The 19,416-nt window shown below is 40.4% G+C and overlaps 1 pseudogene; it reads right to left on the bottom strand.

The window, feature by feature from the left end:
• Window positions 1-4,479: 4,479 nt before the first annotated feature.
• LOC117377278 (uncharacterized) lies at window positions 4,480-14,718 on the bottom strand (annotated as a pseudogene).
• Between the last annotated feature and the right edge of the window lie 4,698 nt (window positions 14,719-19,416).

Here is a 19,416-nt window from a genome sequence, read left to right as displayed (position 1 = left end):
CAGATGCAAAAAACATTTCAGCTCATAACTAACTTATACTTGCCTTTGTAGATGATAATAAAATGCATTTTAATGCTTTGTAATGGTACATGGTCACATTTTTATTTAATGCTTTTCCATCTTCAAGGCTCTCAAAACAGTTTACAGGTGCCACTTTGAAATTTAACAAAATGCAGAGTAAACCAACTACTTTAAGTCTGTGCACATAATTAGTTGGACAGATACATTTAAGTGTGCATGGGTTCTGTAAAGAAATAAAAGGATGAAACTGAGGTTTGCTCCTTGACTATTGTGTTGATTTTGACTGCTACTGGTTTTATTCAGAAACGCAACAGAAATAACTGTATTAGGTGATAACTTCAGAACTATTTACTGCAACTGATTAAAGGCTTGTTATCAAATTAAACAAACTATAAGATTATTTATTTAAAATGCCCAAAATGCCCATGGTGTTTTACAACCATTTAATTGCTTTAAACAATGTTAAATACATGGGAATATACATACTACAGTAAGGAAACTGACAATAATAAATCTATTTATAATATAAAGGTCTATATTTTTCTCCTCCATTGTGCACAAGTACGTGATAACGCACGTGCACAGCCAAACTAGTAAACCCTGGAGGAAATGCTGTAGTCAGTGGTGTTGTTAATGGATATATTGCATTAAGACATGGTAAAAATGATTCTTACACATATTACACACATACAAATACACCATAAATATACCAAACTTCACCATTAGGGCTGGGCAGGATGGTGATCCTGGTCAAACCCCGATGTCGATCTGCTTTCACATGGTGATTCTCTTTGTCTATAAGATGTAACTGTCAAGTTTTTGTCACATTCTTTTTTCCCCATCCACGCCTATTAATTAACCTTTTTAAGTGTCTCAGAGAGAGCTTTAACCAATCACAGGGTACTGTGAACTCTCAGAAGCAGATTATTTTATGTACCTCTTAAAAGCAATAGAAAGATAGTTAGTTACTTTATTGTCCCCGAGGGGAAATTTGTCTTCACAGTCAAATCACACAGGGAAAAACGCCATACATACATACAATGCCACACAAACACATCACATATATTGGACAAACACAAGGCAAGTAATTGACATTGTAAAAGTGCATAATGATAATTAGAGTTCCGTAGTCTATAAATTGTTCAAGTTAATAATGGCTGTGGGTATGAGACTATTTTTGAAGCGTGCTTTGTTACATCTGAGAGTCCTGTATCGTCGTCCTGAAGGCAGTAGAGTAAAGTACAGGTACAGTGGGTGAGTATGGTCCTGTGTTATTGTCTGTGCTATACGAGTGATAATACGAGATAACAACAAAAATCTAAATTGTGAGTCGACTCCCAGAAAACTGTGACCTCTATTTCAAGTCATGTGTTATATGTATTTTTTAGCATTTTGTATTATGATTGTTTTAATTTTTTTATGCAATAAACATTTCGACCCTCTGACCACACAAAGCTTTGCTTATTCTTATCGGGCAAGGGCACAGTATCCATGTCATGTCACTATCAGCAGAAGGCTGGGGTTGTGTAATAATGTTATGGTCATATTTCCATGCTGAAATTGTGTAGCCCAGCTGACTACTGAAATCTGAATCTGAGTAAACTTCATAAACACCTGATTTACATCTTCCTCCACTGATGCTTTATCCCCGAGGCACTTTTTTCTTAACTGAGTAAAGTAAGTATATGTCCAAAAAAGGCTGAATACACACACAGGTTATTCCACTCTCTATAATCCTAGGAAAATCATTCTGATAAAAATGTCAGACACCATTGGCAGATTAATCAATTAAGCCCCAATGACACATAGCCAAAAATTTTGTTTCAGTTTTTAAAACAACATATTTGGAGGTGATGGGCAGTATAAAATGTCTGTGTGTGTGGTGTGGTGTACCTGAGGAAACAATAGACTGGTCTCTCTGTGCACCAGCTGTCATTTTGTGTAGACTGTGTTTTTATTCTCAGACCCCTTTGGAGTGTACATGTCTCTGCTATGGCATTTTATGACTGGCTCAGCCTTTGCCTACTTTGGTCTCCTAAACACCAAGTGCAACTATGGGAACTTTGCAATGAATGCAGTGTGCAATTTTTTACTTTGACCCTTTTGTGACCCCAGCCCCTAACACAATGGATGGAAATTAACCTTTGGCTATAATTTGATGTGTTTATGCTCATGTTAAATAATGTCTAATCATTAACACAATGTCCCAGCAAAAAAAAAAAAAAAAAAATTACAGTTGGAAGAAGACACTGACTGGTCAGGAGGGCCTAGCTGTTCTGGACTAGGAAGATAATGGTCAAAGCCCTCACCCACTAAATTAGACCTGCTGATACTGCTTGAGGCACCATATCATTAAGTTTTAAACCAAATAGGACTAAAGCATGTTCCCGCAACCATGATAAACCCCAATATATCTGTTTTGTCATAAAACATCTCACATTATGCCAAAGGTATGTTGTTTTAAACTTTTCTGCCCTTAAGGGCAATGTTATCCTCTTTATTATTCCAAACCACTCCTGCCGAAAAAAAAACAATCACTCTAATTAAACTTTATACATTATGTCAAAATGTGCAAAGCGTTTTGACACAATTGCCTGTTAAGTTAATACACAAATGTTTACATATATTTTCTATTAAATAAACAGAAATTAGTTTAATTTCAAGTATTTTATTTATCTCATCAGTTCAACTGTATTGTTCTAAACTTGACAACTTAAAATAAAACCAAGACAAAACCCAAAATGTATTACAAATGTGTCACAAAAGAGCACATTTATTTACAGTTCAGTCTTTATGGAGAATAACAGCATGTTGTTATTGCTCATCAAAACATGACCATTATACATCACAAAATAACTACATCAATACATGAGCTGACGGTAGCCATGTAACTAAACCAAAACATGTGTCTATATACACACCCACACGTACACACACACACACAGGGTAGAACATGAGAACTGATTTAACCAACAGAAAGTTAGAAAATCAACAATGAAACAGACAAGCAAATGAATCAAGAGAAAACAAGCAAATGGAGAACTGTCCCAGAGTGCCCCCATCCTTAGACCCTCCCTCCAAGGTAAAAATCAGTGGGAGAAACCTTGAGGAGAACCACAGTGAAGAAGAGATCCACTTCCATGGACAGATAGCTGCAGATGTGACCAGGACTAATGCAAATCCATTGGCAGATAAAGTTCGAGTCTGTAGGGCCAGAGCCACTCAACTAAGACGGAGAGGGGCCCATCCACGGCATGACGCCACCCCAGACAGGCAACAGGTCATCCGGCCAGGCGAGGGAATGGAGGGTTCAGGTCCACAGAACAAGATCAGGGCACAAAAGGGCATCTAGCTGGTCAATGGGAGGGCATCTGAAACGGAAAGCAATAACATGTGAATAGCAATGAACGAACTCCAGGTAAACTGAATAGTGAATGCTCATATGAATTCACATAAACATTACTAAGCATTACTTAAAACACATTTTTATTTTCTCTATTAATTTGGTTATTTTGAACCACTCTTTGTCTGACCCATCACCTAGAACCTGTTTGTCCTGGGAGACTCTGCCAGGAGCATAAAGCCCCTCACAACACAGCTCCTAGGGTCATCTGGGCACGCAAACCTCTCCACCGCGATAAGGTGGTGGTTCAAGGAGAGGAGGAAAGGAAAGGAAACACAGGACAGAGAGAGAGAGAGGGAGAGGGAAACAAAGGAAAGAAAGAGGGAGGAAAAGGACAAAGAGGGAGAGAAAGGACAGAAAGAAGGAGAGAGAGATAGGAGTTAGAGACAGACAGATAGAGATAGAGTGAGGGAGTTAAGAGTTAGTTGGAGAGAGGAAGCGAGGGAGAGAGCTAGAGAATTGGAGAGAGAAAGGGGGGTTGACAGAGGGAGGCAGCGAAGGGGGAGTAGAGAGAGAGAGTGAATTAGAAAGACTTGAGGAGAGAGCTAGAGACAGACAGAGATGGTGGTGAGAAAGACTGAGTTACAGAGAGGGAGAGGTAAAGAGAGATGGCAAGATAGAGATGGCGAGGGGAAGATGGAAAGAAAAAGAAAGGGTGGTGGAGGGAGGGAATGGGAGATGGTGAGTGTATAGTTAGGGAGAGAGAGAAAGGGAGACAGAAAAGTGCAGGTGAACCAGTCAGTGGAACTTTGACAAAGGACAAACCATACAGTATGTGTGCACTCATCACTGTATGGTCACTTTAAATACAAACATATATAAGACTTAAATATACAACAAGTCAACAACCATTTAAAACCCTTTACAACAATCTCCATGATCCAAAATTAAAACAACTTCACATAATATAAATATAAATACATGATTAAAGACGAAGCGACGCGCTACAATGTAAATACATGATTAAAGACGAAGGAATGTGCAACAATGTGATGAGATGTCAATAAACAGCAACTGTTCATTTTAAATTAACCAATTCAAAATAATATTATGGCCTATGTATATCTAGCCTTAAAAGAAAATACTATTCCCTCATGGTCGCTGAAGTATGTTGGCACCACTACAGAATCTATGTCATGCTCTGTAGATTTCACATATAAATGATCGATTAATGTCCCTCTCTCTGTTGTGGGAGATGTGACATATTGAACATAACCTTTTTCAATCATAAAATTGCAGAGATTTGAAGATTTCAATATGTCATTAAAATCTCCCGTCACTGCCACAGTGGCACAATGTGACTCAAGCCAATTCAATAATCTGTCCAAATTATACTTAAATAGAGACATGGGGTATGACGGTGGGCGGTAAATAACAGAAACTATAATTTTATACTCTGCAAAATAATTCACTAAACATTCTAAACTAAAATCTCGTACTGTGATTTCATAGTTAAGGTTTTCTTCACAGTAAATACCAACGCCACCGTGCCGTTGAACCAGTAGACTAGTCAGTGCTGGATGGTTACTTTGCTGATAAGACAAACTACGGGGACGACTATGGAAGTTAAAACCTTCAATGTGACTAGTTTGAAAAGATGAATTTACAGTTAACCATGTCTCTACACAGCGATACAGTTAGGCTGCCAGTGCTGTGTGCATAAAGCCAAATCGGACACATGCCGCTATAAACCATGAACATTCATATAAAAGAATGTCAGGACATGTGCCTCTTGTAGGTGCCAGGGCATACTCTCGACTATGAAGGGAGGCATGTTCTGAAGCGCCGCTCTAATGCCATCATTACAATAAATGGCATCTTCATCAAAGTCCTGAATGACAAGACCCTCTAAACTCCTAACGCGACTAAGGGCCACATACGCCTGACCCGCCGTGAATACTTGTTTAAGGGACACCACTGCTTGATCGACGGTAACTCCCTGTACTTTATGAACTGTGCACGCCCACGCAAGTTTAAGAGGAAACTGACGCCGCTTTTCTCCCCGTTTATTTGCCTGCTCCTCCTCCGTCAGGTGAGCAGGGGTACGTGTTTGCCTCCTCCTCTGTGTTTGCCTCCTCCTCTGTGTGCCTACTCGATCATCGTCAAATTTAACATAGATTGCAAGAGGAGGCTGTTTATTCTCTGGATTTTCAACTATATGTGTAACAATGCCACATACTCCATTTACTAAACCGTCAGCTAAATCTACATTTTTACAGAGCATAACGCGCATTTACACCCAAGATTAATGACTCCTCCAAACTGGCTTGTTTGGATTTATGGAGATGGCCTTGTATCTCGATTAACTTCCCGGTCTTTTTGTCATAGCCAAAATCACGCGCACTGATTGTTACCTTTTCTGGACACACTTTATTCAATATCTTTAAATTGTAATTTGATACAAAGCTGTTTTTGGTGAAAATATGTAACACGTCGGGATCTTCGCCTGTTTCACAACGTTTTAATATATCTATGTCTCCATCAAGCAGTGGTGTCGACCTCAAGCGCACTCTAAGCCGATTTAATAGCTCTGCAAAAGTGTTATCTTTTTGTCTGACTACAGTTCTTAAATCTGCAATTTTGAATAAATCTGTAAATAAATTAACGCCTATGTTTTCTTTGTACAGAGCTTGACCCATGACCGGTGATAATTGATAGAAATCCCCAACAGCGATAACAGACACATTTCCAAATGGAGAAAAGTCACCTGACTGTTTAATTTGACGCAATCGCCCGTGAATATAAGTAAATAACTTTTTATCAACCATGGATATTTCATCGATGATTACAATTTGTAAATCCATATATTTAACGCGCAGTGTATTAATCTTTTCCTCCCCCAGTGGTGTGTAGGGGAGGGAAACATTAGTACCGATACTGAACGTTGTGTGGATAGTAGCCGCCTATAAATTATATGCTGCTATCCCTGTCGGAGCCGTTAATAAAACACTAACATTATCTGGACTATGGCAAATAGGAGCAAATAGACGCGACGCCTCGTATTGAATTGCTCTGATCAGGTGACTTTTCCCTGTGCCTGCTCCACCTGTGATAAAAACATGCAATGGCTCTGGGTTGTTACCAGCTACTTTGTCTAAGCACCATTGCCGTATTTTGTAAAAAATGGACAGTTGTTGCTCATTCAGAGTTTTCACAAGTAAAAGACCCTCTTGACGACTCATCACATTTCTTTTCTCTATGTGACAAACTTGCTCGTTTCTTACAGCCAAGTCTGGAATAGCCTCTTGCTCCTGCTCAGAACCAACAGCCTGCAACATCTCTCTGAACTCCTCCCTCGACTCCAACCTCTCCACTTCCTGTACTGGGCAGAGCAAGCCCCATGCATCCTCATGAATCTCTCCAGATTCCATCTGCTCATGAACCTCATCCAAGTCCTCAGCTGCAAGTTCGAAGCGACGCCTATTTGAATCAACTATCAACTTTACCAATTGCACAGACCCGTCACTCAAACACACATCCCCAGTTTTATAGAAAAGTTCAAATGTTTCAAATGGAGGCGGTTTCAAATCAGTGTCGACGCGATACGGCATGAATAGCTGAAGGATACTTTGATGGAATAACTCTGTGTTTTTAGTTTCAGAAAAACGCGCATATCTAACAACTGCGGGCTTGGTCCGTGTTCTTTTGGTAATCGCACCTAATCCATTCTGTAAAATAATAGGATTTTTACATTTGTCCGATAGCCCAAGCAAGCGATATTCGGATACGAATGTCGCGATGCACATGTCATTAAATGTGCTGTCATCTGGTCTACTTAAATAACGATCTATCGTGTTTGTCATCCAAATATCATCCCCCATTTCATCATCTATTTCGCCAATTGGTTTACTCATACGCACTATGTTATTGCCTGTCGGGACAAATGTAACTTTTCTTGAAAACTCCTTTAAGTGCATGTTTGTCACGCGGTAGACAGCTTCCTGTGCAGAGACATCACGATTATGAAGATAAACGCTGCCCAATTTTTTAAATGCCTCTTTTGCACTGACATTACCTTTGGAAGCTTCTTTTTGTGCATTACTTAACAATAAACCCATGTCTCTCTCTGCTTCAGAAATATAAGAAATAATATAAACGACACAAGCCCACGCATCTACAACGTACTGGATGTCCATATTGGCGTTCCAGCAGGTTAATAACTTCTCGTTGTAGTTATTGATCCAAGCTTCACCCACGTCCCTCTTTAAAACTATGTGTGTGTGCCCATCTAAAACACTGTACACCTGTTTCAAATGTGAACTGCGATAAACCCAAAGACGCAAAACAACTCTTCAGCACTAAGACACAGGTTATTTTCATCAACGATAGCATTCTTCAGCACGCTCATAATAAATTCAGCTTCCTCCTTCGTCACAAGAGGCTCTGAATCAGGATCTTTTTGTATGATAAATGTGCGTGCTGATACCGGACGTGGAAAATTAAAACGACAGACTTTGTTGTTTTTTTTACATGTTTTTGAGTGACGCTTGGAATGCTGCTGCACCGAAGTAAGTTTTTCCAGTAAATCCGGATCAGAGGGTAGTTCACACGTGACATATTTATCAACAAACTGAACTACCTCCTCATCCGTATTTACTCCAAGCTTTGGAGCATTTTCAATCCAAAATAAACAATGGATGTGGGGAGACCTGCGCTGTTGGAATTCTACACGATAAAAATAGTCGATAACTTTACCGATTGGCTGAGCGGGGGACAGAATAACTTTACGTAAAAATCGATGCCAACGGGAGTCAAACATGCGAGCTGCGGTTACAGGGTGACGACGTAAAAGGTCACACCTTTCTGCCCAATCTAAATCTTCAACACTCCGGGTACTACCTTCCTGCTTTAAGAGCGTTTTAAGGAGGCTTGGCCAGCGGAGATCTGCGGAACTAAACGAACAAAACCACGTTGGAATACCAAGCTGACGAATACACGCAAATAAATCTTTTTGTGCAGTCTGCCAGAAGGGCGGGGTACCTCTAATAGGCTGCATAAAACGATAACCATTATCATACTGTAACAAATTTTCTAAAGTTCCTTCGCCTGCAGCAGCATTGGCCTGACCAGAATGTCCCTTTCGCAAACGCTTATCGACACTTTTGACACAACCTGCTGAACTTCTAAACATGTACAAACGCCAAGAAAAGAAACTTAAAATTTTGTGCAAATCTACCGTCCACATGCAGCAGTCTGTTAATGAAATATCTGCACATGGTCAAAGGAACCGGCCGAGGACTATGAAATGTATTACGACCTAGCGGAAACTCCTTCGGAAAACATTTAGCCTCATTTTCTTTATCGGACAGCAAACTAACCGGACTGTTCCCCTCGGCTGGAGCCAAATTCAAAATGCCCTCAAAATAGTGGTCAAGAGCTTCCTGAGCAATATCGACCGGCATGAAAAACGTGTCCTGATACATGCAATGACGCTGTCTATCATGTAGAAGCTCATCATCTAAATCTTCCGCCTGCTCCCGTTCTGCTTGATTTTCTGCATCAACCTTAACATCTGCACCCGTCTCCATAGTAGTTACTTCTACATTAGCATCCGGACCCGTATCCATAACTCCTTCGACATTAGCGTCCACAACCGTATCCATAGCTTCCTCTTTAACAAATTCATTCACCCACTCTTCATTAAAATCAATGTCTAAATAATACCGATTGTTTTGTTTGAGAAACGCAATGGCCCTCCGCACACGTTCTGTATCTACATACTGATACTCATAATGCCCTTTATATGTAAGTTTACGTTTTAGTTTTACCGGCAATAAAATACCATCCATGTTACTACGCGGCAATAGCTTCACTGACTCGGTTACTCTTGAGGGCACACATGTCACTGGACCGTGGATCCCTCGCTGACCCCCCTTTGGCAAAGCTAAAACTTGCATGAAATTAATGTTAAGAGCAACTATGTGCTGTTCAACAGTGTTCAAGCAAGCAAGCTCAGGTGGAATATCGTCCAATTCCAAATTATTTACTGAACATTCTGACGGCATTTGACCCTTACACAGTTTCGAGTTGCATGTGTAGCAGATCCATAAACTACCTCTACAATCGTAGAGGGGGCACGGAGACGGACAATCACTATCACACACATGTAAATAGGCCTCAGAGATGCAGGTATTGGCTACATCTGCGCATTTTGGTTTAACCATAAAGTCTTCCTTTCTACAAGGTAAGACCTGGTTTCTAAATAACAGTTTTTAAAACACACACAGCAAATATAAACTCTGGACCATCTTGATCTTCCTTTAAAAACTGTTCCAAAAACATAACTGAAGTTTTCCCGTTTTTGTTTCAATTGCTTTTGGTTGTTCCTAAATGCTGCCCGAGTTCTCTTTTAAATTGTTCATATATTATGATATTTTTGTTTGCCAAATGATTTTACTTTTTGTTGATGTTGGGGATTTGCTTTGTACTTATGTTTACTGGCTGCCTTTAAATTTTGTTTATGTTGTAGATTAACTTGATATTTCTGGATGCTGGCCGCTTTAAGTTTATTTTGATAATTTATATTAACTTTATATTTGTTGATACCAGTAGCTTTAAGTTTATTTTGATAATTTATATTAACTTTATATTTGTTGATACCAGCAGCTTTAAGTTTATTTTGATAATTTATATTAACTTTATATTTGTTGATACCAGCAGCTTTAAGTTTATTTTGATGATTTATATTAACTTTATATTTGTTGATACTAGCAGCTTTAAGTTTATTTTTATAATTTATATTTACTTTATATTTGCTGATACCAGCAGCTTTACGTTTATTTTGGTAATTTAAATTTACTTTGTATTTGTTTATACCAGCAATCTTAAGTTTGTTCTGGTATTCTAAATCAGCTCGGTATTTCTTTTTATACGTTGATTTAAGATTTTCTCTAAATTCTGTGCTGGTTCTGTATTTATGTTTGATTGCAGCCTTTTTCCCCTCTCTATAGTCCGCATCATCTCTATATTTTTGTGTCCTCTGTTTTTCCTTGATTGTCTCATTAAGTGTATTGTACCTGTTTTTCAAATGCTTTAACTTTTTCTTTTGTATATACTTTGATAATTTAGGTTTTATATGAATTTCATCATCTACATTAATCTGTGACTTGGGAGCTACTTTTTTGGACCGAATATTGTAGCTCTCCATTGAAAATTGATGGACTCTGCAGCATTCATAACAAGCATTAGCATTTGGTATTTTGACACAAATTACATTTTCATAATGGCAACTGTTAATATTCTCTAGGTAAATGCCATTGTTTGACAGAGGCTTGGTAGTACAGCCATATTTAAGCCAATGTCCATTGTAAAATGTAAATACATCGACGCCTAAATAATCCGCAGCTGCCTGGATTTCTACTTCTGTGGCCCCTGTGCCAACTTTACGCATGTTTGACACACTGATATATTGGTCCACAGATGAGTGGCCATCGCGCAACAGGGTGTTGTATTTTGAAGGATTTTTTTCAAGCTGTTTCACAATTGCAAGTCTAATTTTCCGATGATATTTTTGAGTGCCACTAATGGCCTGTGAAACAGCCCGAAAGAAACAATTCCCGTCCGCAACTATTTTGTCATTTTTACATGGCACTCCTAATGGCCCTACAGTTTTTGGATCTGCCACACCAAGCTTCTGAAAATCTGCTTTAATGTGTTTGCACAAATCCTTACAAACACTTTCATTTAGTGGGTTAAAGGACAGGGCACTGTCTTGAACACTGGTAAAGAGCACATCTAAATCAACTTCCATGTCCTGGTTTGTGTTTTTGTCAGGGAGTACAGAAGAAGAAACTTCTGCGGCCTCTTGGCACTTTAAGCCCCTCACACTATCAGAAACAACTTCAATGTCCTGCTTTGGGTTTTTGTCAGGGAGTACAGAAGAAGAAACTTCTGCGGCCTCTTGGCACTTTAAGCCCCTCACACAATCAGCTGCAACAACGACATCAACACCAGTCAATTCAAACTCTTTGAAAGACTCATCTGAATCATCACCATAGCATGCAGCCAATGTGCAAAAAAAAAAAACTATACAGCTCATCAATATGACTAAAATACATAACCACACTTTTACCATCAGGATCTACCAACCCTTCAGCACTACGCGAGTGAGAATCGACTACAGCATACCGCCCATTGTCTTTAATAACAGCACAAGCAGCACCACAGAGTGTCATAAGACATGTGTCGTACTGTCCCAACATCTGCTCTAAACCACCATCTAAAGTTACCCACGCGCCCTCTTCAATAAACTCATGTTCGACAACATTTGCAGCCCCATTAACTGGCTGACTGAAAGAAAAGCTAAACTGCTGCCCATCTATAACCGACTCACGTGGCAGGTCTGAAGCAATTAACAAGTCACGCCCATGAGTCAAGCCCCGATTCCGACGGTCTGTGTACAGTGCATCCCCAAGATTCAAAACCAAATCTAACTGCCTCTGATCCCATGAAAACACATTACACACCGAGTGCTTAGCTAAAGCTACCAAAGCTATCGCCATACACTGTACACCAGCATACTCAAACCTAAAATCACCCTGATGAAAACTACCCCTAACGACAGATGGAACACCAACGGGTACAACATGTGCACAACAAGACTTATCTTTGTCAGAAGCTCTCTCCTCTTGGACAGCTGGTGGAGGGCTGAGAAGAGAAGGCTGACTGGTCACAGAAGAAGAAGGCTGACAGGTCAGAAGAGGACAGGTCAGAGGCGGCAGCGGCGGGGTCACAGGAGGGCTGATGTCCATGGCCTTAAAGATGCAAAGAAAATATATTATTAAACTAATCTAATCAGGCTGTTGCTGTACACTTAATTTTTCTGCACTATAATACTAATACTACTACTATAATAATAATGTTAAAAATAAACTCACCTCGTCCATCAACATCTGCATTTGGTCCCTGGAACTGGCAAGTGACGTTCCTGGAGTCACTTCCACATCTCCGGACTGCAAAAACATGTCTACATTAGCACATATTCTGTTTAAATGATAAACATATTGGAGAATAAAAACAAAACACAAGAAGCAAAACAAACCTCGTCCTCCAGGAAAGTATCCAGGATGACGACGCTGGTAGGGGACGTTCCTGGTGTCACCTCCACCACAACTGCCTCCGCCTACAAAACAATATATAATTAAAAACAATTACAGGCAACAATGTGTAGAAGACAATCAACATATTCAAAATGACACAAACCTGTTCCTCCAGGAAAGAATCCAGGATGGCCACGCTGGTAGGGGACGATCCTGGTGTCACCTCTACCACAACACCCTCCGCCTACAAAACCATATATAATTAAAAACAAGTACAGGCAACAATGTGTCAAAAACAATCAACGTATTCAAAATGACAAACCTGGTCCTCCTCCACTGCAGGCACGAAGCTGGATGGTGAGCCGGGTCTCACCTCCACAATCACAGGCGCTGCCCCCGCCTTCATAAAATGTAATAATATTAATATATTTTAAAAAAAAAACACAAATTCAACAAAACATGTCTGAAAATGTGTAACACTCACCTGCCGCTTGGGCTGGCGTTTCTTTGAGGAAGCAGCCTTGCGACGCCTCGCCCGAGACGTCTAAAACAAAAAAGGATACATAAGTTACTCAATCTCACACCAGGCAATTGTTAACTTTTAGCAATGAGAAAATAACACAAGACGCTTACCTTCTTTCCCGAAGGAAAGGTGGCCACGTCCTCCACAGAGCTGGTCAGGCCAAATGGAAACCTCGCATCCATCTCGACCAGCATAGCAGGGCTGAAGAGGACGGGCGACAGGGGGATGGAGAAGACGGTCTCCACCTTACAACAGAAATTAAAAAAAATATATAAATCACAATACAACAATAATGTCAACGTCAGTATTTAAAGACAGGAATGACATTCACTAACCTCCCGTTGAACCAGGCGCCCCTTGGGACCCACAGGGGAGGCCGAGTCCCTAGGCTGGTTCTGTAACGAAAATATACATTAAGAAACAGAATAAACCACTTGGGCTTGAAACTAAGCCCTAAACTAAGAAGTAACAATCTGTCACCTTTCTGCCCCGCACAATGGGAATCCACTCAGGAGGGGGTGGTCGTGGCACGGGCAGCGGTCCCGTCACAACCACTCTTGGCGAGACCCTTCTGGTGGATGTGCGATTCCCATCCCAGCGTCATCACTCAGGTGGATCTGAAACAAAATTATAACGACATGTTACATAAAACCACTCACATGCAAAAAGGAAGTTGGTAAAATGAGAGCGTAGATTGTACTTACGCCATCCCTGCACCACAGCTCTCGTCGGTGTCGGGGAAAGTGGTCGGCTATCTGGACAAAGTTGACCTGAAAGCGGGCTGACACACGGTGGTACTCCTGGCGAAGGAGGGTCTGAATTTCCACGCTGCCAGCAAGGCGAGGTGGGAAATCCACGACACACACCTTAAGAAATAAATCACCATTTACCAACTACGCAATACAATCATTATCAAAGAATTGCAGCTATTTTACATACCTTTGGCCAGCGGCCGCAGACATACCTGAGGAGTTGGCCAAACTCCTCTGCAGCCTCGTCAACTGTCCTGCTGGCCGTGAGGTTGTTGCACGGCGCCATGACACACACCAAAGCGGGCTCTGAAAAAAAGACAATCATTCGTTCAACTTTCTCAATGACATTGTTCATGGTTCAACTATTTAATATTTACCAAAGATGATCTAATGGTCATTACTAAACTCACCTTTGGGTAGGTGCTTAGCCGTCATAGCCGCCAGCTGCATCCGAAGGTCACGGGCAGAACCTCCGGGAGTCGCACTGATGGCAAAGGACAGGCAGCCCTCTGGCATCGGCACAATGGCATCAACGACAGCACGAAGATGCGAGTTCCCAACAATCAGAACGAACTAGAAAAAAGAAGAAAATATTTAACAATCCTCAACTATTACTTAAGAATTTGTTTCATACTGAAACTGATAGACTTGCCTTCTTGTCGGAGGACAAGTCCGGCGGCAAGTCCAACTTGTGGCACTTCCCGGTGACGGTGGAAGTTGGCCACGGCTTCACCGAATGGCGAGAACCAGTACCAAGGCCTAAAAAAGAACCAAGTTTAAAAAAAACCTCAGCATTTACAAAACTAGACAGACATGAAGGTTGTAAAAACATACTGAAATACACTTACGGGTAAAGGTCTCGGCACCGGTGGAAAAAGGCGGAAGGTGAACCGTTATCGGGAAAGCAGGCTTTCCCTCAAGCTGCTCCTCCCTCCTCCTCTTCGCAGCAAGGGAGCGCTTCCATCCCTTGTCCTTAGGCATCTGAAAATAACAAAGTTATAATTGTTACAATTAAAATAAGTACACGTAATATTTTAAGAGTCAAACCTAGCCCTAAACCAATACATTGGAAAGTAAAAGGTATAAACTATATATTTCTAATATATGCATCTAACTGAAATGATGTCAGGGCCCCGATTTTCCACTTGTGCTGCATAATCTACTGACCTTGTTATAGTATTTACTGGAAAATCGCCTGCTTCGAGCAGCTTTAAGATTAACTTTAGCAAGTAGGATCACACCCTGAGCAGCAGTTACCAAACCACAACACAAATGAGCTACAAAACCAAATCGTATATGCATGAAGCTTAATGATATTTACAGGTACAGTTATGGACAAGACCAAGACCAGGACGGGACCAAAATCCAATACATACACATATGGTTACTACAAGAGTTAAGTAAAATAAAAAAAAAACCTAGTCTAGAATATAACAGTGACAAAACAGTGAGTAGACCAGGATTCAGGTCCAAAACCATCTCAAACAGACTAAACCAGACTAGGTCCAAACCCTTTCTAGTAGAGGACCTGGCCAGGACTAGACCAGGACTAGACCAAGACTAGACCAGGACTAGACCAGAACACAAGTGAAAAATTCTATCTCTTATGAGACACTTCAAAGAGCACACATTCACAAAACAGACACTGCAACTGTATAGGAATCAAGATTCCCGCTCTTGGAATGAGTGATATCACTGGCTGTTTGTAGGTTCACTGCTTTCTGATTGGTTAACACATATCAAAACCTGGACTAGATCAGGACAACACCACGACAAGACCAAAACAGTTCAAAGCCAAGTATTCACCATGATAAATGAGCATAAACTGTATAAGACACACTCACAATTGCATTAAGACCAGACTAGGACCAGACTGGGACCAGACCAGGACTGGGCCAGGACTAAACTAGCTCTAAACCAGCTCTGGACCAGGACTAGACCAAACTAGGTCTAAACCCGTTTTAATCCAAGACTAGACCAGGACAAGACTAGGACCACACCAGGACCACACCCAGACACATTTAAAGCAAAGTTATGACCATTATGAATGAGCATAAGTCGCAATATACACAGTTAACAATCACAGTACAACCAGGACTGGGCCAGGCCTAGACCGGGCCTAGACCAGACCCAGACCAGGCCTAAACCAGAACACAAGTGAACAATTCTATCTGGTATGAGACACTTCAAACCACACACATTCACAAAACAGACAGTCACTGCAACTACATAGCAACGGCATAGCAACCAAGATTCCCGCTCTTGGAATGAGTGATATCACTGGCTGTTTGTAGGTTCACTGCTTTCTGATTGGTTAACACATATCAAACTCTGGACTAGATCAGGACAACACCACGACAAGACCAAAACAGTTTAAAGCCAAGTATTCACCATAATCAATGAGCATAAACTGTGTAAGACTAGACCAGAACACAAGTGAAAAGTTCTATCTCTTCTGAGACACATCAAACCGCACCCATTCACAAAGCAGACTATCACTACAACAGCTTAGCAATCGCATAGAAACCAAGATTCCCGCTCTTGAAATGAGTGATATTATTGGCTGTTTCTAGGCTCACTGCTTTCTGATTGGTTAAAACAAACAAACACACACACTAGACTAGACTGGGTATAAACCAGGAATAGACAAAGACCAAAACTTAAACCAACAAACGTCATAGTGACTCAACATCATATGTGAAAAGCATTATTTTAAAATCACAGTAGGTCTATGCAAATGAGTTTATTAAATTTTTTCCCCAAAATCCCATGCATACACAAATGGTTACAACAACAGTTAGCTAAATTAAAATAAAAGCTAGTCTAGAATATAACAATGACAAAACAGTGAGTAGACCAGAATTCAGGTCCAGAACCATCTCAAAACAGACTAAACCAGACTTTAACCCGGGACACTGGACCTGTACACATAATACTGGACCTGACCGGACCGGGACTAGACCAGAACATAAGTGAAAAATTGTCAAATACAATTGCAGTAAGACTGCAGTAAGACCACAAAACTTAAACCAACAAACATCATAATGACTCAACATCAATTGTGAAAAGCATCATTTTAAAATCACAGATTATCTGTGCAAACGAGTTCATTACATTTACATTACATACAAGTCCCCAAAATCCAATACGCAATACACAAATGGTTACACAAAAGCTAGTCTAGAATATAACAGTGACAAAATAGTGAGTAGACCAGGATTCAGGCCCAAAGCCATCTCAAAACAGACTAAACTAGACTTTAACCTGAGACACTGGACCTGCACACATAATACCGGGCCTGATCAAAACCAGGACTAAACCAAATCATAGCAGAACTGAAAGTGGTTCCTAACAAACAGCGCACACAGTTTTGTCCTAAGCTGCAAGTTTACAGTCATGTCCGCGCATAAAGAACTCTCCTGAGGCCCTGACAAGTGCCCCTGACACGTGCTACAGGATCCAGCTACGATGAGCTACCTACTAGGCCCAACAAACACTTTAACGCAATAAAGTTATATCTGCATAAGTACAAATCAGCCACAAGTTACAAGACCAACACTAAAGAATAATATTACTACTTTTAAGCACACAAAAACCTCTATATAGGCCAGTATTTGATAGGACAACAGCACCATGCAGCTGGGATTAGCGGCTACTAGGCCTCCCTTGGTACTAGGCCTCACTAGCACTTTAGCACTAAAAGTATAGTCCGTAGAAACACGTACAACCGCACGTTACAAGACCGTGACTAAACAAGAACATTAGCACATTAGCACGCACACATACACAGCCCATATAAACTATTAGCCACACAGCACATGGGGAAACGCCCTAAATAAAACGTTAGCTTAGCTTTTACACAATAGACGGTGAATATTAGCACATTAGCAGGCACACATACACAGCCCATATAAAACATTAGCCACACAGCACATGGGGACACGCCCAAGAAAAAAAGTTAGCTTAGCCTTTACACAATACACGGTGAATTTTCACTACAGCTACGTTCAACTAACAAAGCAGCTTTATTTAACACACATTTGAAGTAACCAGCAGTATAAAGTAAATAAAAGTCAGATTTCTTACCTTTATCCTAAGTTCTGCGGTCCGGGATTGAGAACAAAGATGGTTTGATGTCCTCAGTCAAAAGGTTTGTCAAAAACACGGATTCACAGGACAAAATCACGGACAAAAGACACACGACGAAAAACAGTAATCCAGTGATCCGATGATCGCAAAATCGATGAAAACTCAGCGAAAAGACAGCGAAAGGGCAGTCAAGTGCAGCTCAAACTTTGGAAGAATGAGAGGCACAAAGGGGCAGGGCGACTCTGCACCTGTATTTAAGACTTCTGCAGCGTCATCAGTGGTGCGAACTCTCAGCCAATCAGAAGCCAGGGAAAGTGAGACTTCTTTTCTCTGATGTGTCTCTCAGCCAATCAGGACTGAATATTTTGATTCAAAAGTCTTCAGTCTGACCAACTCTTACAAAATGGCTGAATGTTTTTTTTCAAAAATTCTCCAGCCTTTTGTTTGACCAAACCTTGCAAAATGGCTGAATGTTTTGTTTAGTTTTTTTCAAAACTTCTCCAGTCTTTTGTTTCACCAATCCATATTATGGCAAAATAGCATCTAATAAACGTATCATAATATCTATCTATGTAGAATTGTATTTATTCTCTTCAAAATAAAATTGAATGAAATGAACTGATTAGTTACACATATCATTGAGGGATTTAAATGCTCACTACATAACCCCACACTCTTTAAACAGATTATATAGTGCACTCCTTCACAGAGTGATTCGGACACACAGCTCATTACAATCAGATCATGTGACTCTGTGTCTGGGTGTAAAAAGTATAAGGGCGAAACTCTGCTAAAACTTGATCTCTGTCATAAATAATTATCAGATTTGACTGGCACACAAATAGTTATGGATTAATATCATACTATATAATATATCATACTAGTTAGCCTCAAGATGGACCTCACGCAAATGGGTAGGATTATTCTTTTTTTTAAATCTGAGATGTGGAAATTGTTGCTATTTTAAACCAAAATGGTTTATTTAAATCATAATCAGGATCAACAGTGTTATACAACAGCACTTCCTTCTGCTTCATTCAGTTGTATTGTAGCTCTGTTGTTTTTCCAACTCTCGCAGTGCATTGTGGTCTATATTGACCAGTGTAGTGACCACTGATGCCCGGTACTTTTCAAAGTGTATTGTGGGAAATTTTGAGTGCCCTACTTTTTCATCTACTGGACATTAGGACACCACGAAAAATGACGTGATCCCTAAATAGTGTCCTAATTAGGGAATAGTGTGGATGTTTGGACAGAGTCTTGGAAATATGGCACAATGACTCTTCATGTCATCCTGATTAAAAAAGTCAATCAGACCCATGTCATATTTTTCACTGTGTGGCCATGGCGATGCGTAAAAGAGCCCATGTTATCCTAATGGGAAAATTTCCAAATTTTCATACATTTCAAAGTCTTATAACGAGTTATTCGCTTCACTGAGGAATGTGAAATTTGGCACAGTGATTCTTGGTCGTCTCCATCAAAAAAGTCCAGGGGCCAAGTTTGTATTTTGCACGGTGTTGCCATGGCAATGCCTGGAAAACCCATGTTTTTGCATTTTGTACATCAGCACTTCCAATGTGTTTTAAC

Source organism: Periophthalmus magnuspinnatus, chromosome 10 (genome assembly GCF_009829125.3).
Source record: "Periophthalmus magnuspinnatus isolate fPerMag1 chromosome 10, fPerMag1.2.pri, whole genome shotgun sequence".
Classification (NCBI taxonomy): Eukaryota; Metazoa; Chordata; class Actinopteri; order Gobiiformes; family Gobiidae; genus Periophthalmus; species Periophthalmus magnuspinnatus.
Note: the sequence above shows the minus strand (reverse complement) of the source record. Positions and strands in the feature narration are given on the sequence as shown.